Source organism: Anomaloglossus baeobatrachus, chromosome 9, assembly GCF_048569485.1.
Source record: "Anomaloglossus baeobatrachus isolate aAnoBae1 chromosome 9, aAnoBae1.hap1, whole genome shotgun sequence".
Taxonomy (NCBI): Eukaryota; Metazoa; Chordata; class Amphibia; order Anura; family Aromobatidae; genus Anomaloglossus; species Anomaloglossus baeobatrachus.
Window position 1 is genome coordinate 147,943,702 of NC_134361.1, and position 26,064 is coordinate 147,969,765.

General features: G+C 50.1%; 1 protein-coding gene across 1 annotated transcript in view; it reads right to left on the reverse strand.

Annotated features, from left to right (window-relative positions):
- The window catches only part of TEX11 (testis expressed 11), a 1,632,405-nt gene that overhangs the window by 784,510 nt on the left and 821,831 nt on the right, over positions 1 to 26,064 (reverse strand). The gene's annotated exons all lie outside the window — the stretch shown is intronic.

Below are 26,064 nucleotides of genomic sequence, written 5' to 3' on the forward strand. Positions count from 1 at the left end.
CGCTGGGGATCGTGGTAAGGAGCACGGAACTGTCGAGGAGGAGAGCCGGCGGCCTTGCGCCATCACCGGCCTGGGACCAGGGAACGACGGGGTACATGGACCCTAGGTCAGGGAGTAGCTTTAGGCAACCTGACAATTTACCCAAGAGCCTTCAAGATCCGCTCTCCACCGGCTCCAAAAATTGGGGTACTAGCGCAACGAGGGGGATAGGACAATCCACTAAAATGGTCCAGGAAATCCCAAGAGTGAACCCTGATAGCAAGCTCCCACACTTAGCCATAGTGGGGAGCAGGACCCAACTAGTTCTATACTACCAGGACCAACAGAGAAGTAAACTTAGTGCCAGGAGGCAGGTCACGGATCACCAGGCAGCACCATTGGGGACGGGACCCGAACTAGCTCCCCTCTATGGCAGCGGTATCCAGAACTTTGGTTTATCCAGTTGTCGGTGTCAGTTTAATGGAGTGAGTACACAAGTGACCCCTTCACTCCCCACGGCACTCCCCACACACCATCACCGAGTCCCAGGGCATACCCCCTACCCGTGGAGGGTTCTAACACCTGGCTGCCCCATTCAATCACCCCCGGGTACTCCCAACTGCAGCGGTGGTACTCCAAATTACCACATACCACGGGTGGCGTCACAAACTCTAACACAATCCCCTGTAAATACCCCATTCATTTGAGTGGCCGCACGACCCCCCGGGTCCGGAGACCCCTCGAGCCACCGCGGATCTAGATCCGAGCAGCCTGGCTGCTGGCACGGGGGCGGCACAGATGTAGAAGTCAGTGATGTCTTTGGCATTTTAGGCTATGTTCCCATGATTAGCTTTTGGTGAGTTTTTGACTCTGCATATTTTCACTGTATGAAAAATGCAGCATCTTACAGTTCCAATTTAAAGGGGTACTCATGATAAGTTGCATTAGTTAAACAGGATGAGAATAAGCAAGTTCACATCTGAATTGCCTCTTCTATCTGATATTCTCCCGCTAGAACAGCATTTATCTTAGACCTCAGATTCACTTGCGTTTTACACGGACGAGTGCAAACTGATAAAAGATTGCATATGCACCAGTGTAAAACTATGAAGTAGTGTTCATTTGCTATTTTTTACTTATGACATTGAAGGGTGGTGCAGATGTCGGGCCATGGGGGCTCCGCACTCCTACGCTAGAGAGTGTGTGTGTGTAGGTCTTGGGTGGGGTGTGTGACACTATTTTCTTCGGGTTGGAGTCCTCATTGTAGATGCAGCAGACAAAGACACCGGAGTACTCTTGGCAACCACAACCTTAACAGTTTATTTCCACACTATTAGTAAGAGGATGGTGACCACACGGAAATTAGAAAAATAAGGTGCTTGCAAAGAGGCTTTTTAGGCCCTTAAAATAGTAAAGTCCAAAAAAGATTGCAACACACTTATATTGCGGATGCAGACAAAAATATTTATTTACAGTGATTGATCAACACAGGCATGGAAAAACAGTGTGCGTGTCAAGGGCGACAATTTCTAACGTTTCAACCAAGTTGGTCTAAGGCTGGAAACAGGCTGGATTCGTTTTACCTGCAGCAGCGTGGCACTGCGATGGGTGCGGCCTGTGCGCCCTCGTACACCAATCTCTTTCTAGGGTTCTGTGAGAGATCCATTTTTGGCGACGAGGGCGACCAGGCCGTATCCCATGTGCAGTGCTGGCTCAGGTATATTGATGATTTGTTGATTTTGTGGCAGGGTACGGCGGAGCAGCTTGAGCAGTTTGTGGGCAGACTTGGCATGAACCCCTTTAACATCAAATTAACACATAAGTACCATAGCAGATGTATTGATTTCTTGGACGTTTTGATCACAGTTGATGACGACAATGTCATCCAGACTGATGTTTTCCGAAAGAGTACATCTGTTAATGCGTTACTTCATGCGTCGTCTGCTCACAACCTATCCACTATTCGCGCTGTCCCCACTGGACAGTTCCTGAGGATGAAGAGAATTTGTTCATCTGATCAGAAATTTGAGGAACAGGCTGCTGACCTCACACTTCGATTCCAAGAGAGAGGGTATAGTAATCGCAGTATTAAGAAGGGTTACCTTAGGGCCAAAAACACTCCAAGATCCCAACTCCTCCTGACGAGACACAAAGACAAGGTTGAGTACCCCGCGGTCAGATTTATTACCACCTTTAACCATGAATGGCACAATATTCGTGCTATTCTGAATCGCCATTGGTCGATTCTAACATCTGATCCCTTTTTGAGGGACTCCCTTTCGGTTGCTCCTTTAATGACGGCTAGGAGATCGGCCAATCTACGTGATGTATTGGTCAGAAGCCATTATGTTCCGCCGGCTTCGAGTTTTTTAGGTCTTACGAATCCTCGGGTTGGTTGCTTTCCTTGTGGCCACTGCCTGTCTTGCAACAATGTCTTGCGCAGTTCGGTATTTTCATCAGCCGATGGGACGCGTGAATATCACATTAGGGATTATATTTCATGCGGCACCTCAAACGTCATTTATTATGCGGTTTGTGGGTGCCCATTGATTTATGTTGGCCTAACGTCACGCGAACTGCGTGTTCGCGTCCGAGAACATGTACGAGACATTGTTGCGGCTAAGACCGTGATTGATATTGCTTCCTTAAAAACCATTCCACGCCATTTTAAGGCCCACCATGGATGTGATCCGAAATCCCTACTTATACGTGGGATTGAAGTAGTCCATGGTGGTATCAGAGGTGGCAATATCAAGAGAAGGTTAGCCCAACGTGAGACAAGATGGATGGTGACATTGGGTACAGTCGCCCCGTCGGGTCTCAACGAGGCTTTAAGTTTTGCTTCCTTTTTGTGACATCGCCCCACTCTTGTGGGTTTGTTCCCCTCTCTGATCTATGGGAGTTGGGGGTGTGTTTTTATGTAATTTTTAAATTTATGTGAGTTATTTATTCTTCTCCCTTTTCTCTTTATATGTCCCCTGGAAAATAACAGCTTTTGATCCTGTATCGTTTTTAAACTTTTTGAGTGGAAATGCGACATATGAGATTTTGAGGTTCATCCTCTATTAAAGAACGACATGGACATCGGACTGCAAATCTGTTATGTTGGAATGAAATCATATTCAACTCTTTTTGCTATAGTGTTCTGGCAATATCCTTATATGTATTATATATCATATTTAGATCATATATGGTCACAGCATGTTTACGTTTGACATATGTTATATGTTTCTTATGTAATTTGTTATAGATGTACAAACGTATTGTGCTGCGTGTAATAATGTTTATCTATCTTTTCACAAACATCGGGACAATGGGTTCCCAATATGTATTGAAGGCTTGCACTTACATTATATGCAAATCCAGTATGTCCAGAATTGATACATGTGACGTTCCCTGTCACGGATGTGCGCGTGTGCGCATTGTGCCTCGGGTCCGCCTCCCTCCGGCCGTCTTGGGTGGCGTGTGCGCGTGCGCGGGTGCTATGGAGACGCGTCTCTGCTCCCGCGCACGCGCTGATGCCGTGACGGCCTGGTGGGGTTTCCGGATCTCGGTGGCGCCATGTGCGCATGCGCCGCTTGAATGCCCTGACAGGATACAGCTGATTCCACGGGACGGGCGGCTATTTAAACATGCCGGTTCTTATGATCAGTCACTCCCTGACGAAGCAACAATACACAAGTGGTTTTGTGAAACGTACGTTGGAGGTTTCCTTGGGGATTAACCCCTTCTCATCTGACTAACCTGCCAGTATCTTTCCTGCAGAGGATGGTATGTACGGGGTTCCTGTGCGCATTTGCCTTTACTGCTGTGATTTAACTTCTATATAATTGATGTAAAGTGTAATACAGAGGTGTTCAGCGGTATTGTGCAGTGTGGGGACAGGACCTCCTTGCAGCCATCATTAATACTGGGATTCATATAGTTCCTCTTTATGCGATCAGTGTTTGTGAGACACACAATCATTCACATGGGCTTTTTGCGCGCAGATAGTGCCCAGATATCTCATCTGCTAGCGCGACTCTCCTGTTGAATGTAATGTGCATGGGGCTCCTGCCGTGCATATGCCTTGATTGCCTTGATATAATTCCTCTTATTAAGTGGATTTTTTGAGTACAATTTATAGTGCCTGGCAATACTTGGCTGTGCAGGGACAGGGCCCCTTTATAATCACCCTAAGATACTTAATGTGCCTGCTATGGATGCATAATGATTCATGTAAGCTTCGTGGTCATGGATCTCGTTTAGATGCATACAATTGTGGTTGTTTTGAGATTGACTAGACAAATTATTGTGCCCTGGTGTCTGGGATCCTGCTGAGGTTAATTGGATACATGAATTGACAGTCATTTAATACACGGCCTTTGCCTTATATAGCAGGATCAAGCAGACCTTGGGCATAGTCAGTTGTTGTGTAATCTTTGGGTATTTGTACACAATTGTGGTTGTCTGGTATTTCCATATTAACCAAATAAATTTTGGCTCTCTGGATTAAGATAAGCCTTGTGGCTCCATATAGCAGGCATAAGTAGACCCTGAGTATAACCATTCATTGTGCAACTGCCGGGCATTCATGTCAGCAGTTGACACACAGTGTATATTTTTGTGCATATTTGGAACTTTGTGACATGATATTCAGATTTTTTGGACTCTCTGCATGAGTTCTTGCAGGTTATGCATGTACCTTTTAAGATCTCTCCTCTTAGCCTTACCTTGTCTACATTTTGTATATAATTGTATATGTACTTTTTCATCATGTTTCTGATATAGGAAATTTATTAATAAATATGCATGAAAAATACATATTGTTTGAAGCATCTTTACTCATTTCCTCCTGTTTTTGATTATTTCCACACTATTAGTAAGAGGATGGTGACCACACGGAAATTAGAAAAATAAGGTGCTTGCAAAGAGGCTTTTTAGGCCCTTAAAATAGTCAAGTCCAAAAAAGATTGCAACACACTTATATTGCGGATGCAGACAAAAATATTTATTTACAGTGATTGATCAACACAGGCATGGAAAAACAGTGTGCGTGTCAAGGGCGACAATTTCTAACGTTTCAACCAAGTTGGTCTAAGGCTGGAAACACATCTATGCGAGTAAAATCAGTCCGACTGGGCTGAAAAAAACTCGGCTGATTTTAGTTCACGTTAGGTCCGAGTGCAACGCAAGTGTGATCCTTCTTCTGAATAAATTAATTTTTTTACTAGCGTGTGTTATGCGTGTGTAATGCGTATTTTTTACTATGTCATCTGCCATTCAGCTCTGCTACATTGTCGCTGACAGCAGACACAGACAGCCATGTAGCAGAGCTGAATGGCAGATGACAGCAGACAGACAGAGCCGCACGATCAGAATGAACTCGGGTAAACTTCACCCGACTTAATTTTCATGCTGCGGCTCTGTCTGTGCCGCGCCCGATTAGCAGTCACCTGTGAAGGGCTCACCGGTAACCGCTAACCCCCTGAGTGACTGAAGTTAGCAGCCCTCTCTCATACTCACCGATCCCCGTCGCGGCGCTGCACGGCGTTCACACTACTGCGGCGGCTTTTACTATTTTGAAAAAGCCGGACGCTCATTAAACAATCTCGCATTCCCTGCTTTCCCCGCCCACCGGCGCCTATGATTGGTTGCAGTGAGACACGCCCCCACGCTGAGTGACAGGTGTCTCACTGCACCCAATCACAGCAGCCGGTGGGCGGGTCTATACTGTGCAGTTAAAAAAAAAAAACGGCTTGCGCCGTGTACCAGCCAGATAAAGCCATACGGCTGAAGGCTGGTATTCTCAGGATGGGGAGCTCCACGTTATGGGGAGCCCCCCAGCCTAACAATATCAGTCAGCAGCCGCCCAGAATTGCCGCATACATTAGATGCGACAGTTCTGGGACTGTACCCGGCTCTACTCGATTTGCCCTGTTGCGTAGGCAAATCGGGGTAATAAGGAGTTAATGGCAGCCCATTGCTGCCACTAAATCCTAGATTAATCATGTCAGGCGTCTCCACGAGATACCTTCCATGATTAATCTGTAAGTTACAGTAAATAAACACACACACACACACACACCTGAAAAAAATCATTAGAAATAAAAAACACTAACAAATTCCCTGGTTCACCAATTTAATAAGCCCCAAAAAGCCCTCCATGTCCGGCGTAATTCACGGACCTCCAGCGTCGCATCTGTGGCGCCCTGGACTAGCCAGGTCGTCACAGGTACTACAACACGACACCCCCACCCCAAGATAGGCACATCAGCCAGACGCAAAATCCTTGTTGCCTCCCTCCAGGGGCTGATGTCCACACCAGGTGGGGTGGAGCCAGGCGGTTGGCCCCACCCACTGAGGAGTTCACAGTCCTGGAGGCGGGAAAAGGAAGTCAGAGAGCAGATCAGTTAGGGAAGTGAAAGAGTGAGGAGTAAAGTGGTAGTAGAGGAGCAAACTGACCGTGTCCGGGTGTGTGGCCCGGGCACTGAGACCAAGGTTGGCAGACGGTGGTGGCCGTCTGCAGGAGAGGCAGATCAACGCGGAACCGTAGGACCGAGGATGGGCAGTTGCCCGCCGGTACCGAACCGGGGAGCGAAGTGAAGCCAGCACACACAGGCAGGGCCTGCGGACCCCGACCAGGCTTGGAGCCGCCATTAGAGATAAATTCGTCAGTGACCGGAACCCCAGGGGTTTCCTAACAGCCAAGACCCGATTGAAGGCAACCGTCCAACAAACAAAAGGAAATACAGCTACCACCACAGCTAGAGTTCCAAGAGCCAGAGCCTGCGGGCAAAAGGGCTCTTCCGGCACATATATACGCTGGGGAGCGGGTTATCGGTGGGTAGCCATCAGGACCGAACATCCACAAAAGGTGCAGGGAAAGGCAGCCACCACCAACCGTCCGGGAGAAACCACAGCAGCCGGCTGCGGGACCATTCCATCCAGCCATTTGGTTTACCAGAGACTTTGCGTCCATTTGTGGCTGAGTGAGTACTACCGTGCCGTCCAGCACCGCACTGCGCAGTGCAAGCGACCCTGCACCTTGCCTGCCCTGCCTCCCCGTCATCTCACCGGGCCCCAGGACCACCAACCCCTACCCACGGAGGGGGAAGAATAACATCCCAGCTGCTCCCTGCCATCGCTCCTGGGATCCCCGTCAATAGCAGCGGTGGTGCCCAACCTCACCACAACCCGTGGGTGGCGTCACGGACTAAATTTCCCAAACCAACCACCCCTTTCACTCACGGGCGAGGAGCGCCGCTCGAGTCCCCGGATCCGGCCCACCGCTCGAGCCACCGAGCAGCAGCAGCGACAGACCCGAGCGTGGTGAGCGCAGCACCCCTCTGCCCGCGACGACTTGGCGTCCCGAACAGGATCTTGCCGTTCTGCTGGCTGGTGGAGGAGCGCTTTGTGTCCTGTCAGTGGTGTCCGGCCGAAAAATTTCGGGGTCCGCCATCTTGGGCGCGAGGATTTTCCCGCTCGAGCGTCTTCAAGCAGTGGAGGCGCGAAGGCCGAGGCTCCGCTCCTAGAGAGGAGGTGCTGAGAGAAGACGAAGGGGGGCGGAAACAAGATGTCTGCGCCTGGCGGAGAGAAGATTGTGTCTAGCGGAGGAGCGCTGGCCGCAGGAGCGCCAGTACTTAGCGGCCGCATGTAATTAGCGCCGCAGAAGAGCAGGGACGCCAGGACTCTGCCGGAACACGTTCCTGGACCCAGCAGCAAGACGTGCCAGGAGCTCCAGGCCACGGTCCACTCCATGATGGCGGAGTGGACGTTGGAGAAGAAGGGCCTGGCTGCAACTGTGTGGGCATGCGAAGTGGAGGTGGTTTCAGAGGAGCCGGTAAGCGACCCATGCCCCTATGTCCCTGAGGGAAAGGCCGCTGCCATCCACTATGCCACCTCCCTTACTGCCCATGCCTGTGGCCACCGCCCCGAACGACCCGTTACCACTGTCACCGGTAGTGTCTGTGGGAGAGGGCCCAGACCTGCGGCCCCCGGGCCTTACCTTTACCACCGCCCTGGCACCCGTCCCGGCTTCCATTCTGGCCGCGATGGAGATGACGACGGCTCCGGCAGTCCGCCCGGCCGCAACAGAGGCGATCCTCGACCCGACGCCAGCACCACAAGCCACGCTGACCGCTTCCAGACACCCGGCCACGGATGAGCCACCGCGGGGACGTAGCTGCCAAGCGGCAGAGCAGGACACGTCACAGCCGGGCCCCTCACTACTGGAGGTGCCGGTCGTAGCCGGCACGGAGGGACTCCGGCTGGGCCAGTGCCCCCCCACACCTGCTGACCAGGAGCGGCGGCCATGGCAGCTGTGCCCTAAGACTGCTGCTTTGAGAAAAAGGATGCGGCAGCGGTCCCTCCGTTGCACCGTTGTCCCCGTTGGGACCATCAGTACTGTTACAAGTGTTTGAATGAATGAAAAATAATCCAACCAAAGTTTCACCTGATTGACACCGTGATTGATCCGGCCGTTGCCGGCGAGTGGCCCCCCCTAGGGACCCTTTGTGCCGTTGGCGTGGGGGACTCTTCATGGACGTGCCTGGGGGCTTGCAGGGCACCCGCGAACTTGTGGGATTGTGGATGTGTTGGGGTATGTTTCCGTTGCCGCTTCCGGGGAGGCAGATTGGAGGAAGGGCCCGCAGCAGAGGAGGCTGGGTCCGGCCACCACCAGGACCGGTGGCCATCCTCCGGGGGTCAGGGGTCCCCCATGGATGTGGGGTCCCCTGGGGTGGCGGCCTGGATCTGGACTGGGGTCGGGGGGTGCTGCCCATTTTCTTAGGGGCAGCATCAGGGCCAGGTTGTTTGGGTGGGAGAGCGGAAGCCGTCCGTCCGTTGTTATTAAAATGTATACATATGTTTTTGCAACGTTGAAGTACCGTGCCTCCCATTAAGGGAAGATTTATGAACCTGCTTATGTTGATGTTTTTATCTTTTGCAGTTGAAAAATAAAACCGGTGATGGACGGGCAGCCCACGGACGGTCTGCCAAGGGGGAATGTGGCGCCCTGGACTAGCCAGGTCGTCACAGGTACTACAACACATAAGGAATAACGTTTGGAACTCCATTCTGTCTGAACTGGGTGCAAAAACCTAAAAAAACATCACTATATGGAGATAAGGTATGCACACCAGTGACAATGCAAGGGGAATACATGTTATAGCAGAAACTGCTGTGTGAATACTGACATGAAAAATTCAATAGCTACAGTCATATGAAAAAGTTTGGGCACCCGTATTAATGTTAACCTTTTTTCTTTACAACAATTTGGGTTTTTGAAACAGCTATTTCAGTTTCATATATCTAATAACTGGTGGACTCAGTAATATTTCTAGATTGAAATGAGGTTTATTGTACTAACAGAAAATGTGCAATCCGCATTTAAACCAAATTTAACCGGTGCAAAAGTATGGGCACCCTTATCAATTTCTTGATTTGAACACTCCTAACTACTTTTTACTGACTTACTAAAGCACTAAATTGGTTGTGTAACCTCATTGAGCTTTGAACTTCATAGGCAGGTGTATCCAATGAGAAAAGGTATTTAAGGTGGCCACTTGCAAGTTGTTCTCCTATTTGACTCTCCTATGAAGAGTGGCATCATGGGCTCCTCAAAACAACTCTCAAATGATCTGAAAACAAAGATTATTCAACATAGTTGTTCAGGAGAAGAATACAAAAAGTTGTCTCAGACATTTAAACTGTCAGTTTCCACTGTGAGGAACATAGTAAGGAAATGGAAGAACACAGGTACAATTCTTGTTAAGCCCAGACGTGGCAGGCCAAGAAAAATATCAGAAAGGCAGAGAAGAAGAATGGTGAGAACAGTCAAGGACAATTCACAGACTACCTCCAAAGACCTGCAGCATCATCTTGCTGCAGATGGTGTCAATGTGCATCGGTCAACAATACAGCGCACTTTGCACAAGGAGAAGCTGTATGGAAGAGTGATGCGAAAGAAGCCGTTTCTGCAAGCACATCACAAACAGTCGCCTGAGGTATGCAAAAGCACATTTGGACAAGCCAGTGACATTTTGGAAGAAGGTCCTGTGGACTGATGAAACAAAGATTGAGTTGTTTGGTCATACAAAAAGGTGTTATGCATGGAGGGAAAAAATACGGCATTCCAAGAAAAGCACTTGCTACCCACAGTAAAATTTGGTGGCGGTTCCATCATGCTTTTGGGCTGTGTGGCCAATGTCGGCACCGGGAATCTTGTTAAAGTTGAGGGTCGCATGGATTCAACTCAGTATCAGCAGATTCTTGACAATTTGCAAGAATCAGTGATGAAGTTGAAGTTACGCAGGGGATGGATATTTCAGCAAGACAATGATCCAAAGCACCGCTCCAAATCTACTCAGGCATTCATGCAGAGGAACAATTACAAAGTTCTGGAATGGCCATCCCAGTCCCCAGACCTGAATATCATTAAACATCTGTGGGATGATTTTAAGCATGCTGTCCATGCTCGGTGACCATCAAACTTAACTGAACTGGAATTGTTTTGTAAACAGAAATGGTCAAATATACCTTCATCCAGGAACTCATGAAAAGCTACAGGAAGCGACTGGAGACTGTTATTTTTGCAAAAGGAGGATGTACAAAATATTAATGTCACTTATGTTGAGGTGCCCATACTTTTGCACTGGTCAAATTTGGTTTAAATGTGGATTGCACATTTTCTGTTAGTACAATAAACCTCATTTCAATCTAGAAACATTACTGAGTCCATCAGTTATTAGATATATGAAACTGAAATAGCTGTTGCAAAAACTCAAATTGTTGTAAAGAAAAAAGGTTAACATTAATAGGGGTGCACAAACTTTTTCATATGACTGTATATGTGAGAATGAAATGTGAAAAATGGAACCTGCATTACTGCCATGAACATATGAACAAAAAGAAATTTAGCTACTGAATTGATCAATGCAATAGAGCCCCAACACTACGCCAAAGTATTTCTCTACGTTGGGGTCCCTAACATTGAATGGAGTTCCAAACGTTATTCCTTATTTGTTAGTAGTTTTTCGTTTGTGAACCCACCCCACTCACGCCTATTGCCAATCCACATGATACGTATATATAGCCTGGGTCTCAGCTTCCCATACACGGTAAGTTTTTTTAACTGCATGAGAGGACACACACAAGCTAGGGACCCCAACGTAGAGAAATACTTTGGCGTAGTGTTGGGGCTCTATTGCATTGATCAATTCAGTAGCTAAATTTCTCTTTGTTCATATGTTCATGGAAGTAATGCAGGTTCCATTTTTCACATTTCATTCTCACATATAGCTATTGAATTTTTTATGTCAGTATTCACACAGCAGTTTCTGCTATTACATGTATTCCCCTTGCATAGTCACTGGTGTGCATACCTTATCTCCATATATAGGTACTACAACACGACACCCCCACCCCGAGATAGGCACATCAGCCAGATGCAAAATCCTTCTTGCCTCCCTCCAGGGGCTGATGTCCACACCAGGTGGGGTGAAGCCAGGTGGTTGGCCCCACCCACTGAGGAGTTCACAGTCCTGGAGGCGGGAAAAGGAAGTCAGAGAGCAGATCAGTTAGGGAAGTGGAAGAGTGAGGAGTAAAGTGGAGGAGCAAACTGACCGTGTCCGGGTGTGTGGCCCGGGCACTGAGACCAAGGTTGGCAGATGGTGGTGGCCGTCTGCAGGAGAGGCAGATCAACGCAGAACCGTAGGACCGGGGACGGGCGGTGGCCCGCCGGTACCGAACCGGGGAGCGAAGTGAAGACAGCACACACAGGCAGGGCCTGCGTACCCCGACCAGGCTTGGAGCCGCCATTAGAGGTCAAACCCGTTAGTGACCGGAACCCCAGGGGTTTCCTAACAGCCAAGACCCGATTGAAGGCAACCGTCCAACCAAAGGAAATACAGCTACTGCCACAGCTAGAGTTCCAAGGGCCAGAGCCTGCGGGCAAAAGGGCTCCTCCGAAACATATACGCTGGGGAGCGGGTTACCGGTGGGAAGCCATCGGGACCGAACATCCACAAAAGGTGCAGGGAAAGGCAGCCACCACCAACCGTCCGGGAGAAACCACAGCAGCCGGCTGCGGGACCCGTCCATCCAGCCGTTTGGTTTACCAGAGACTTTGCGTCCATTTGTGGCTGAGTGAGTACTACTGTGCCGTCCGGCACCACGCTGCGCAGTCCAAGCGACCCTGCACCTTGCCTGCCCTGCCTCCCCGTCACCTCACCGGGCCCCGGGACCACCAACCCCTACCCACGGAGGGGGAAGAATAACATCCCAGCTGCTCCCTGCCATCGCTCCCGGGATCCCTGTCAACAGCAGCGGTGGTGTCCAACCTCACCACAACCCGTGGGTGGCGTCACGGACCAAATCCCCCAAACCACCCCCCTTTCACTCACGGGCGAGGAGCGCTGCTCGAGTCCCCGGATCCGGCCCACTGCTCGAGCCACGGAGCAGTAGCAGCGCCGGACCCGAGTGTGGTGAGCAAAGCGCCCCTCCGCCCGCGACACATCCAGGTCTGCTGCATGAAGGTGACCGGAGCTGCAGAAGACACCGCCGCTCCTGTCAGCTCCACGCAGCAACTGAGGTGAGTAGCGCGATCAGCTGAGCTGTCACTGAGGTTACCCGGTGGCCGCGGGTAACCTCAGTGACAGCTCAGCTGATCGAGCTACTCACCTCATTTGCTGCGTGGAGCTGACAGGAGCGGCGGTGTCTGCTGCAGCTCCTGTCACCTTCATGCAGCAGAGCTGGAAGCGACGCTGGACCATCCTGGATTACGCCGAACAAAAAAATGGCCTGGGCATTAAGTAAAAAACTGGCTTCGTCCTTAAGGGGTTAAACAAAATGAAAACAAAAAGTAAAATAAAGATTCTATTTTTTTAAAAAAAAACTAATTAAAAAAAAAAGACCTTAAAAACTGCTATCCTCTTATTCCTGTAGTGTGGCAGCAAATTACGGTAAGTAAACTAGGTCACATCTTTAAGGGGTTAAATACAAGCTCAAAAGTACATCTAACAGCATGCATAAAAGGCAATTCCATGCTAATTAAATTCCATCAAAGAAAATAACCCCAATCACTATGGTCAGAAAGATCCAGGGGTCCTAAATATTCTATTCTAATTATCTAGTGAGCTTCTCCTTGCAAAATCTTTCCCTGCGCCCAAGGAGTAGATATGTTCATATATTATTTTAAGGAGCAGATAGCTTTGCCAGTTTGTTGTATAGTTCCACTTGCACTGCTTCCTAGCTTCAGTGACTTTACTGATATTCTAAACAAAAGGGAAAAAATAATTGATATTAAACCTTTGACCGTAACTCTAAATGTAATTTTAAAATTAATAAACTTCAAATGCAAATGACATTGAGTGCTCCACTTTGAGTTTTGTTCAGGGGCCAAACAGTCTGATGTCTAAGGCTGCTTCACACAGTCTTTTGGCATCAGGCACGATGAGACGAAAAAACTGATGCGACGGATCCGGCGAAAAAACGGATCAGTTGCATCAGTTTTTTACAACAGTTCATTCAGTTTGAAGGATCCGTTGTGATACTGAGCATGCTCAGTTCAAAAAAACGGATCTGGTGGCCGTATCCTTTTTGCCGCATTATGCCGGATCCAGCGTCCATAGGCTTAAATTATAAAACACGCCGTACAGCGCCAGATCCGGCGCAATACGGTTTTTCGCCGGAGACAAAAAAACATAACCCTCGGCGTTCCATCCGGCGGCCGGACAAGCAAAGGAACGCAAGGCCATCCGGCACAGTCCGGCACTAATAGAAGTCTATGGGGGAAAAACGGATCCAGCGGCAACAGACGTTTTTTCAGGTTTTTGCCAGATTGTGCCTGATGCCAAAAAACTGATGTGTGAAAGCAGCCTAAGCAAGAAAGTCCACCTAATGAAATATAGTTAGGTCCAGAAATATTATGATAGTGAGACAAGTTTGGACATTTTAGCTGTTTATAATAATAATACCAAATATATTCAAGATTCAGCTCATATTGATTATATAACTAAGTGCAAACTCTCAGCTTTAATTTGATGGTATTCATATTCTGATTGGAGTAGAGGTTTACGAATCTGGTGGTCTATGGATTACCAGAGCCATGGCAAACTTCAGGGAAGGGGGGGGGGGCGTGGGGGGAGTCTCATACATCAAAGCCTCCTTTACCCTCTCAGAAACGCCCTGAAAAAACTGGCTAGAGAGCAGGGTCATTCCACTGTGTCTACCAACCAGCCGATTCCACTGTTGAAGTGAATGGACCTGATTATCAGAGTCATCATAGATAACACTGGATGAAGGAAAAAAAAAAATCCAGAGACCCAAACAAGGGCACGATTGTGAATCACCACTAAACAAAGAATACAATACACACGTGCTACAACTCGCTTACAGATCAGAGGACGCATATAAAAACACAACTTGCATGCCTCCCGAAAGGAGATAAACTGGCTGTGATCCCCAGCAAACCGCTCTGGAGAGGCAATTTAGGTTCAGGTGCTCCAGCAACCAACCCGGACACCACCAAGGGAGACGCCTGAACCTGTAGCTGAACTGCCCCCCCCTGAGCTTCGCAACCTGGAGTTACATCCTCTGCATTTGTACCGCCCCTGCAGCAGTCGGACTGCTCAGATCCGGGGTTGCCGTGGCTTGAGGGTCTCCGGACCCAGGGGCTCAGGGTCACCCGAAAATTAAAGGGGGCTATTTACAGGGGAGTAATGTTCGTGATGCCACTCGTGGTTTGCGGTAAGGGTAATACCGCCGCTGCTGATGGGACTACCTGGGGGAGATGGAGTGGCAGCCAGATGTTCCCTCCATGGGTAGGGGAGGCCCCGGGGACTCTGGATGGTGGAGTGTAGGGGAGCATAGTGCAGGTTGGACGCAGGGGAAGGCTGCGTACTCTCAGGCCGTGTTGGTGTTGATGCGACCATAAAGCAGACTCACAGGAGTAAACCAAGTCTCTAGGTGCCGCTGCCACTTCAGGTGAGCTTGACCGGGAGTCCGCTCCTGTTGGTATTGCTGATGGTCTGTAACCTGCCTCCATGCACTAAAATTTAGATGTTCTGAGTGACCCCTTGGACTGAAGCTGTCGGGGTCCCACTCCCTATAATTAGAGGAGCTGTGCTCTCGATGGCTGAAACTTGGGATCTCAGTGGGCCACATAAGCTGGAAAGCCCTATCCCCCTCGTGTTGATGCCTTCGATCTCTGAGCTCTTGGGGAAAGTTCATAAAGATACTATCCTCCACAGGTTATTTATAAGTTTGTGTGAAGCTTTTCCCTGATTAAGGGTCCAGTACCCCGCTGTTCTCGGTACCGGTTCGGTTACTAGATTTTTTGGTGCCGACCGTTCTCCCAAACTAAGTCTGGGAGCCCTTTCTAAAACCCTGCGATCGGGTCTCCGACTCCTCCGGTCCCAGACCACAGTCTGCGACCTAGCCAACATCTCCCAGGGAGCTCCAACTCCCTCCAGCTCCTCACTCTGAGGGTTACTACTCAACTATGTCCATCCCACCAGTCTGTGACCCCTAGGCGGGTGGCCCTTTTCCAGCTAGACCACCCACTGGTGTGCCTGACAGGGTGTGGTGTGAGGTGCGGTTAGGATATGAATGCTGATGGAGCAACACCAAAGGTTAGGATCCCAGAACCATGGGGGGGGTTCAACTCTGCACCAAGAAAGATAGGAGTGCAGTACCCTGTGACACCCTGACTAGTTCAGTGGGGTCACATTCCCCCTTGGTTAAACATAGCTCATCTCCGAGCTACAGGACACCCAGAGGATTTATTTTGTTTCAACTGAAAGAAAAAAGTAACAAAATTATGCACATTTATTCATCCCTCACAGGGGAGGCAATACACTTAAACATTGTGTCAAACTCAGAGTTCAATTACTAAAATAACGGGGAACACTACCAGCTGTAGCGGTAGTCAGTGGCTCAGCGTACTCTGCTGCAGCCCCTTCCTGGGGCAGTCCATTCCCATTGTCCCACTCCCTTCAACCCAACAACCTGGATCCCCCAGTTCCTTGTGACGGCCTTGAAGTCCTGGAGGTGTAAAAGACGACTGGTAGGCGCATGAGGTGCAACTTTATACAATTAGCACAAGTTCGTGCTGGCTGCTACCAGTCCTGCAGCCATGGTGAATATGTATATAAGGGAAAGAATAAAACAGGGTCCATGTACCGGTGCAAACATTAATCAGGTTAAGCATTCGGGTAATTGTCTGTTAATCAGCATTTTTTCAACATTTTTCTTAGTAGCAGCCCATAAAACAGTATTAAAAACACATTTTTCTTTTAACATTGTAGCAGGGTTCCGCTACCGTTATTCCCTATATCTCAGTGGGGGCTGACCAAAGTTGCTACGGGTTGACCTTCTCAACTCTGGACCCTCATCTAACCACTGTGGTGTGGCAAGGTCTACTGCGGGTTCCTCATTAGTGACGTGTGTTGCGGTTAGGACTCTGTGTTCATGATAAAGACACAGGTACTACTCTAGGTGCTGAGGGGAGTGCAATGTCAGTAAGCCTTTCCTGTTCTGGTTCCTCCACGGGTTGTGGGAATGCTAACACAGGAACTAATACTGCGCCATCTTGCATAGGCCAATCTTCTGTGAAGTCACCTAGGATGGTACGAATGGTCTTTTCCATGACTTTAGGTTGGGGCTGGGGCTCATCTGGAACTCTTAGGGGTTCTGGACACTTAAAGTGGTCCCTGGAAATGGCAGACATGGTTCTCCCTTGATCCTTGCTGATAAGGCAAGTCTTCTGATTGTCAAAGTTAGAGGGCTGCACCACTTGGGGCTCTTTCTCCCATTGGTCGTCCAGCTTGTGTAATTTTCTTTTTCTCTTCCTTACCATCTCGCCTGGTGAGAAAGGAGTAGCTCTTTTCTTTCTTCTCCCTACTCTGGTTCAAATTCCTTTCACCATATTCTTGAATTTGCTTATACTGGATCTGGCGATGGGAGTCCCAATCCGCATCGGGCGAGTAAGCTTCAGGCAGTTCAACTTCCATTTATAAGTCCACTGGGAGTCTCCCAGGTCTGGCTCTCATCAAGTAAGCGGGTGCACATTTGGTGAAGCCCACTGGAATATTGTAGATGTCAACGAAATCTGGCAGTTTTTCAGGCCACTAGTTCCGCTCCTCAAGCGGGAGAGTCTTTAGCAGGTTGATGACTAGATGGGTCATCTTCTCACACACCCATTTGTTTGTGCATGGTAGGGTGTAGTGCGTATCTTACATCCGTACAGACTGCAGAATCCCTTGAAGATTTCGGCCACAAACACTGGACCTTGGTCGGGGAGGACTCGGTCAGGATACCCATGCAGCCTGCAAAAGTGCGCTTGAAATGCCTTCGCCGCTGTGCTGGCAGTTAGATCTTTAACAGGTACCACCACCAGGAATCTTGAATAGTGATCCACTATTGTGAGCGCATAGGTGTAACCACTCCTGCTTGGGGTGAGCTTGATGTGATCCAAGGCTACAATTTCCAAGGGCTGCTTAGTGACTATTGGTTGGAGTGGCGCTTGCTGGCTGATGTCTTTCCTTCTCAAGGCGCAAGGACTGCAATTTCTGCACCAGGTGTCTCATATGGTGTCTCATTCCTATCCAATAGAAGCGACTTCTCAGCATTATTTACAACTTATTCCACCCAAAGTGCCGAGCTTGGTCGTGATACGCCTCTAGGACCACCGGTCCGTACGCCTTAGGGATCACCATCTGGCATACTCATGAGTTTTGGGATTTGAGAGACTACTGCACAACTTGCTTCTGTGTAGATATAGTAGACTCCCGTCTTTCCACAACTTCTTAGCTTCTTCTGGGGCATCAGGCTCAAGGTGAGAATCAGCCTGGGATATCATTGTCTTGACTAGCTGGATGGCAGGGTCATTATCTTGTGCTTCTTGCCAACTGTGATGGGGTAATGGACTGAAGGTTGCTTCCTGTCGATTTCTGTAAGAACGGGATAATGTTATGCTAGAAGGGCAATTGAAAGCAGGCAACTCGATCTCCTCCAAGTTGTCTTCATCCTTCCCATCATCGGGTAAGTGGGGCATTCTGGATAGCGCGTCAGCATTCTTGCGGCCAGCCCTATATTTTATGGTGAAGTCATAGTTTGCCAGTCATGCAACCCAACTTTGCTCTAGTACTCCCAGCTTTGCCCTGTCCAGATGGGTCAAGGGATTGTTGTCTCTGCACACGGTAAACTTCGCAGAAGCCAGATAGTGCTTGAATCTCTCGGTTACAGCCCGGACGAGTGCCAAGAAATCTATCTTGAAGGAGCTGTAGTTTTCAGGGTTTCTTTCTGTGGGGCGTAGCTTCCTACTGGCATAAGCCATCACCTTCTCCTTGCCATTCTGCACTTGGGATAATACAGCTCCTAATCCTATGTTGTTGGCATCAGTGTACAAGATGAAAGGGAGGTTGTAGTCTGGGTGGGCCAAAATTTCTTCCTTTGTTAGGGAAGACTTCATCTGGCTGAAAAAATCTTCTTGCTCCTCTCCCCAGGTGAATTGAGATCCAAAAGCTTGGCCATGCTTGGGTTGACCAACTAGGAGATCCTGGAAGGGAGCTGCCATCTTGGTGTAGCCTTTCACAAACCTTTTGTAGTAGCCCATCAGTCCTAGAAGCTGGCATACTTCTCTGATGTTCTTTGGCCTTGGCCAGTGCTGAATAGCTGTAATTTTTTCAGGGTCTGGAGCCACACCCTCGGTGCTAACCACATGTCCCAGGTACTGGACCTTACGCTTTAGTAGATGACCTTTAAATTGTTTTAGTTTAATCCCATACCTGGAAAGAGCCTCATTCTTCCGCCAGATGTTCCAAATGTGCTTCTTACGTTTTGGAATATACGATGACATCATCCAGGTAAAGCAGGACAGTTTCGAAGTTGCAGTGGCCCAAGCAGCACTCCATGAGTCTCTGAAATGTTCCCGCTGCATTGCACAGCCCGAATGGCATGCTGTTGAATTTGCAAAATCCCATCATCAGGGTGGCAAAGGCAGTCTTCTCATGGTCCTCTTCAGCAACAGCCACTTGCCAGTATCCACTAGCGAGATCAAGGGTACAGAAGAAATTTGCAGATTTCAAGGCAGCTAAAGACTCATTTCGGAGTAAGGGGTAGGCATCCTTGTGTGTGATCTTATTGATTTGTCTGTAGTCCACGCACATCCTCATAGTGCCGTCCTTCTTCCTTACCAATACCAGGGGAGCTGCTCAGGGGCTGCAACTATCATGGATGATCCCAGCCTCCTTCATGTTTCTCAGCATGTCCTTCACACATTGGTAATGGGCAGGTGGTATAGGCCTGTACCTCTTTCTATGGGTGGATGAGCACCCGTGGGTATGTGATGTTGCACCCCCTTTTATCCTCCCAAAATCTAGTGGGTGTTTGCTAAAGACTTGCTCATATTCCTACACCAGCCTGTATACCCCCTGCTTGTGATTTGGAGGTGTCGAGTCAGTACCTACATGTAGCTCCTGGCACCACTTCTCTAACTGCTCTTGGGAACTGTCACTGGAGGACTGGGCTGATGTGCTTGGAGATTTTGCTGCCTGGATGGAATCTGTTTACTATGAACAGCTTGGCAATGGTGGCATACCTGGGCAATCTAACCATCTCTTGCCCGCAATTCAACACTCGCACGGGCACCCTCCCCTTCCGGACATCAACTACCCCTCTGGCTGTCAACACTGTGGGCCAGTGCTCTGAGTGCAGGGGCTCTACCACTGCCTGGTAATCTTGTCCACGGAAGCCTACAGTTGTCCTGCACCATATCATCATCTCACTCCGCGGAGGCACTACAAGAGGGGCTACATCCATTACCCTTACACTGCCAATTTCTCCTCCAGATAAATGTACCTGTTGTCGCTGCAGGAGGGCCCGGATCTCCCGTTGCAGGACTCTGTCGCCCTGCTCCTGCAGTCTCAGACAGCTGTTGGAGTAAAAACACTCCCTCCCCCCCCATACATTTGACATTTGTTCCTAAAATTATCTTAGGGTTCCGGTCACTAGGGTCATTCTGCACGACTGAGTTCTTGTCGCACTAACTCTACCTGGCCCACCTTAATGGTCACCTCCTTGAACCCAATTTGAGTCACTGGTAACCCGTTGACAGCGTCAATGGTAATGCTGTCATCTGGCGGGGTGAGTTCATCATCTAACCAAAACTTGTACAGTACATAAGGGATAGTTGTTACCTGGGAGCTAGTATCAAGGAGTGCAGAGGTCAGGATCCCATCCAGGGTGATGGAAACGATGGGCCGTCCTCCCACGTACCGCTCCCGCCAGTCCGCTGGGCCTTGTGAGTTTATTCCTGGGGATTGGCCCTTGGCCCCAGGGGTTGCCGGTTAAAGGACAGAACCGGGCATAATGGCTTGTCTTATTGCATTGATAACAGACAAGCTGTCCTTATCGGTCACTGTTCCTTCCTCTTTGTCGAGGTCCTTCTCATCCAGAGGACATCCTCCGGGCAGTCTGCTAGCTGGATCTTCCCTGCTGACTTGGCCTTTGGCTTGAGCAGTATCGCCTCTAGGATTCTTGCAACGTCACTGCTCAGCGGCTGCACCTGCGAAGACAAATCACTGGTTCCGCCTACCGGCATTGTCGGGGATGTTGGCTCCGGGAATGCTAGGGCAGGAGGCTTCACATGTAGAGGAGAGGTATCAGCTTGCCAGGATGGGAGGTGAGAGTCCATAGCCTCCAGGGGCTGCAGGGCTTTGATAGCCCGTTCCTTCAGAATAGCAAAGTCCAATGCTGGATGCTCCAGGGCCCAGAGCCGTAACTGCTTGCGGTCCTCCACGGACTCCAGGCCCTGCAGGAACTGCTCCACAAGCATCTTGTTCCCCCTCCTGTTCACTGATGCTGTTGACCAATTTCAAAGTCCGCAGCGAAGCTTGCCGCCTCAGGGCATAGTCTCTAATGCTGTCTTGGGGGAGCTGTTTGCAGCTGTAGAATCTCATCCTCAGCTCAGCCTCAGTGCAGGTCTCGAATGCAGCCCCCAGCCATTCAAAGATGGCAGGTACCGAGGCTCTGTTTCGTCAGTCCAAGTCTCTACCTCCAACTCGGCCACGCCTGTCAGTTGACAGAGTACCACAAACGCTCACTGACGGCCAGTCAGGGCATACATATCCAGTACCGTGCTGATCTTCTGCCTGAATCCCTGTAAGGCATCAAGTGTGCCATCGTATTGAGGCAGCCAGGCGACGCCGGGCACATAGGGTAAAGTGATCGGCATGGTCAGCGCTCCCATCATCCAGTACAGACATCTTCCCTCTCCCCCTTTGGTTTTCGTCCGCAATCTCTAGCACAGGGGAACACCGGGAACTTCTGGTTCCGGCCGCGCTCTCTGGGCGGAGTTTCAACTTTGCTCTGTTTTGGTCATGAAGATGGCGTTTAGGCGCCAAAAATGGCAGGAACTCAATTTTGACACCGCAGCTTGGATTTTTCAAGGCGCACATCATCCAGGCTAGTGTGTCCAGTCTGAATCCTGTTTGTGACGCCAAAGTTTTCGAGGTGTACCGCCCCTGCAGTCGGACTGCTCAGATCCGGGGTTGCCATGGCTCGAGGGTCTCCAGACCCGAGGGCTCGGGATCACCTGAAAACGAAAGGGGGCTATTTACAGGGGAGTAATGTTCGTGATGCCACCCGTGGTTCGCGGTAAGCGGAGTACAGCCGCTGCCGATGGGAATACCCGGGGGAGATGGAGCGGGGCAGCCAGATGACGTTCCCTCCATGGGTAGGGGAGGCTCCGGGGACTCTGGATGGTGGAGTGTAGGGGAGCGTAGTGCAGGTTGGACGCAGAGGAAGGCAGCGTACTCACTCAGGCCGTGTTGGTGTTGATGCGACCATAAAGCAGACTGACACAGGAGTAAACCAAGTCTCTGGGTGCTGCTGCCACTTTAGGGGAGCTTGTCCGGGAGTCCGCTCCTGTTGGTATTGCTGATTGTCTGTAACCTGCCTCCATGCACTAAAATTTAGATGTTCTGAGTGACCCCTTGGCCTGAAGCTGTCGGGGTCCCGCTCCCTATAAATTAGAGGCGCTGTGCTCCCGATGGCTGACATGTGACGCCCTGGGCAAGCCAGTGGTCACAGGTCACGCACCACCACACCCTACACCCCAGTTAGGCACACCAAAGCTAAACTAAAATCCTTGTTGCCTTCCTCCAGGGGCTGATGTTCACACCAGGGGGTGATCCAGGCGGTTGGCTCCGCCCACCGAGGAGTTCACAGCCCTGGAGGCGGGAGAACCAGACAGAACAGTGAGGGAAGTGAAAGTGAGAGGAAGCAAGATAAGCTAGGGACGGAAAAGAGTAAACAGCTAAGATGAGCTAAGGAAGTGAAGTGGAAGTGGTAAAGGAGGAGTAGGAGAAGTTGAAGGAAGGTGAAAGGTGACAGAAAGAAAGCCTGAAGAGAGTCCAGCTGTGTGCAGGACAGAGTCAGCAAGGTCAGCAACGGCGGTGACTGTCTGGAGGGGGACCATTTGGAAGTTCCTGGAAGGACCGCGGACGGGTAGTGGCCCGGCGGTCTGGAGCAGTGTACCAAAGGACAGTCAGCACCAGGGCAGGGGCCTCTCGGACCCCGGCAAGGCTAGGAGTCGCCATAATTTGCCAAATCCGTCAGTGAAGGGGACGTAGATCCCCCAACAACCAAGTCCCGATTGAAGGCAACAGCCCAACCATTGTAGCAGAAACACCGCCACCACCAAGGCACCAGTTTCTCAGGGCCAGCGCCTGTGGGCAAAGAGTAGAGCTCCTTCGGTCCAGCTTGAAGCCGGGGAGCGGGTTACCGGTGGGAACCCATCGCTACCAACACAGAAACAAAAGGTGCAAGGAAAAGGGACATCACCGTCACCTACTGGGAGAGCAAGTGCAGCCGTCCATGGGAACCGTCTTTCCAGCCGTGTGGTTTACCGTAAAACTGTGTCAACGTCTCAGACTGAGTGAGTACCACAGTGCCGCAAGGCACAGCGCTGCCCCCCCGCGTCCCTGCGCCCACCAGGCCCTGCATCTCCAATCTCATCACCGGGCCCCGGGATCACCAACCCCTACCCACGGAGGGGCAACACAACACCTGGCTGCTCCGCATCACCATCCCCGGGATCCCCATATTGAGCAGCGGTGGTGAAATCACCACAACCGTGGGTGGCGTCACGGACAATAAACAATCCCCACACCCAACCAACCCCTTTCACTCACGGGCGAGGAGTGCCGCTCGAGAACCCCCGGGATCCGGCCTACAGCTCGAGCGACCACTGAGCAGCGGCCGCCGGACCCGAGCAGAAGGGGGTGAGCGTAGTGTGCTGACACCCTCCTCCCCGCCCGCGACAGACACAGGGGACCTGCGAGGCAGCGGCGGCTCATCTCAGGCCGCACACCACGGGTGGCATCACAAACTCATCTTCCCTTGTAAATAACTTCCCCCATTTAAAACAACACCACCAGGGCCACAGAGCCAGGCCTTGCTGCCGTGTCATCCTCCCGACAGAATCGGCTCGGTAACGAGTGCCCCCAACTGCCCCGGTGGACGTGTCACCTACATGCCTCTAATACACTATCAATACTACAGAAGCTAACCCTACACTAATCGCAGACTAAGAGGTATTAAAGAAAATAATTAAACTAGCCCTGAAAAGAACTATTGGAAGTCCGTAGTAGTAGTAGCAAGATCTGTAAGGCTAGAATACCTGCCTACATGCTTCCAATACACTATCCCTACTTCAGAAGCTAGATAAAAGGGCTGTGGAAAAGAAAGCGCAATAGGGTCTTACCCAGGTGATGGAAGGGTGAAAACAAGTGTTACACTCACCTATAATGGTTGTGCCAGTCACAACCACTATGCACGCATATAGGAATCCAAGTCCGGCAGCAGTCCCAAATTTGGCTGATAACCGAGGATAAACGGGAAATGGGTTGTAAATCCGCGCCAAGGACTCAGAAGATTCAAAGGAGATTTATGCTTTTTGTATTGGCATGCACATGTCTACGCGTTTCAGGAGTTACAGCTCCCTTCGTCAGGATAGCAAGCAAGGAACATCAAATCTGCTACAAACAAACTGAGCAGTATAAAAAACCTTTGTGGTGACATCATCAGACCACTCACTGTTTGAAAAAAACGTCAAAGGCACACCCATCCTGAGTAAACATGACGTACTGGTAGCAAATGGTACAATGCAGAGCAAAGAGCAATGAAATAAATTCATACCGCAACGTATTTAAACACATTCCTTAATCAATTGTGTTCAGGCAAAAGGAACTTTAAGGGGTCATGAAAAACAGGCAAAAAGAGAATCAAATATAATAATAATAATAAAAGGAAAAATTTGGTTCATATGTTTTGAACCAGAATAGGAATTACAGAGGAGAAGTCGGGTTTACCGGGAGTAGGGTATTTGACAACAGAGCCATCTGTTCGTGCATAAAGTATTGTACAGAAAAAAACGGGTCAGTACAATACTTTATGCACGAACAGATGGCTCTGTTGTCAAATACCCTACTCCCGGGTAAACCCAACTTTACTCCTCTGTAATTCCTATTCTGGTTCAAAACATATGAACCAAATTTTTCCTTTTATTATTATTATTATATTTGATTCTCTTTTTGCCTGTTTTTCATGACCCCTTAAAGTTCCTTTTGCCTGAACACAATTGATTAAGGAATGTGTTTAAATACGTTGTGGTATGAATTTATTTCATTGCTCTTTGCTCTGCATTGTACCATTTGCTACCAGTACGTCATGTTTACTCAGCATGGGTGTGCCTTTGACTTTTTTTCAAACAGTGGGTGGTCTGATGATGTCACCACAAAGGTTTTTTATACTGCTCAGTTTCTGTTTGTAGCAGATTTGATGTTCCTTGCTTGCTATCCTGACGAAGGGAGTTGTGACTCCTGAAACGCATAGACATGTGCATGCCAATAAAAGAAGCATAAATCTCCTTTGAATCTTCTGAGTCCTTGGCGCGGATTTACAACCCGTTTCCAGTTTATCCTCTGTTATCATACTTCAGAAGCTAAGCTGTCGCGGGGCGCTGCGCTCACCACGCTCGGGTCCGGCGCTGCTGCTGCTGCTGCTCGGTGGCTCGAGCGGTGGGCCGGATCCGGGGACTCGAGCGGCGCTCCTCGCCCGTGAGAGAAAGGGGATGGGTTGGTTTGGGGATTTAGTCCGTGACGCCACCCACGGGTTGTGGTGAGGTTGGGCACCACCGCTGCTATTGACGGGGATCCCAGGAGCGATGGCTGGGAGCAGCTGGGATGTTTTCTCCCCCTCCGTGGGTAGGGAGTTGGTGGTCCCGGGGCCCGGTGAGGTTTCGGGGAGGCAGGGCAGGCAAGGCGCAGGGTCGCTTGGACTGCGCAGCGCGGTGCAAGACGGCACGGTAGTACTCAATCAGCCACAAATGTACGCAAAGTCTCTGGTAAACCAAACGGCTGGATGGACGGGTCCCGCAGCCGGCTGCTGTAGTTTCTCCCGGACGGTTGGTGGTGGCTGCCTTTCCCTGCACCTGTGTGTATGTTCGGTCCCGATGGGTTCCCACCGGTAACCCGCTCCCCAGCGTGTATATGTGCCGGAGGAGCCCTTTTGCCCGCAGGCTCTGGCCCTTGGAACTCTAGCTGTGGCGGTAGCTGTATTTTTTTTTTGTTGGTTGGACGGTTGCCTTCAATCGGGTCTTGGCTGTTAGGAAACCCCTGGGGTTCCGGTCACTGACGGATTTGACCTCTAATGGCGGCTCCAAGCCTGGGTCGGGGTCCGCAGGCCCTGCCTGAGTGTGCTGGCTTCACTTCGCTCCCCGGTTCGGTACCGCCGACCCCGGTCCTACGGTTCCACATTGATCTGCCTCTCCTGCAGACGGCCATTTGCAAACCTTGCTCTTAGTGCCTGGGCCACACACCTGGACACTGTCAGTTTGCTCCTCTACCACTTTACTCCTCACTCTTCCACTTCCCTAACTGATCTGCCTTCCTTTTCCCGCCTCCAGGACTGTGAACTCCTCAGTGGATGGGGCCAACCGCCTGGCTCCAACTCACCTGGTGGGGACATCAGCCCCTGGAGGGAGGCAACAAGGATTTTGTGTCTGGCTTATGTGCCTATCTCGGGGTGGGGGTGTCGTGTTGT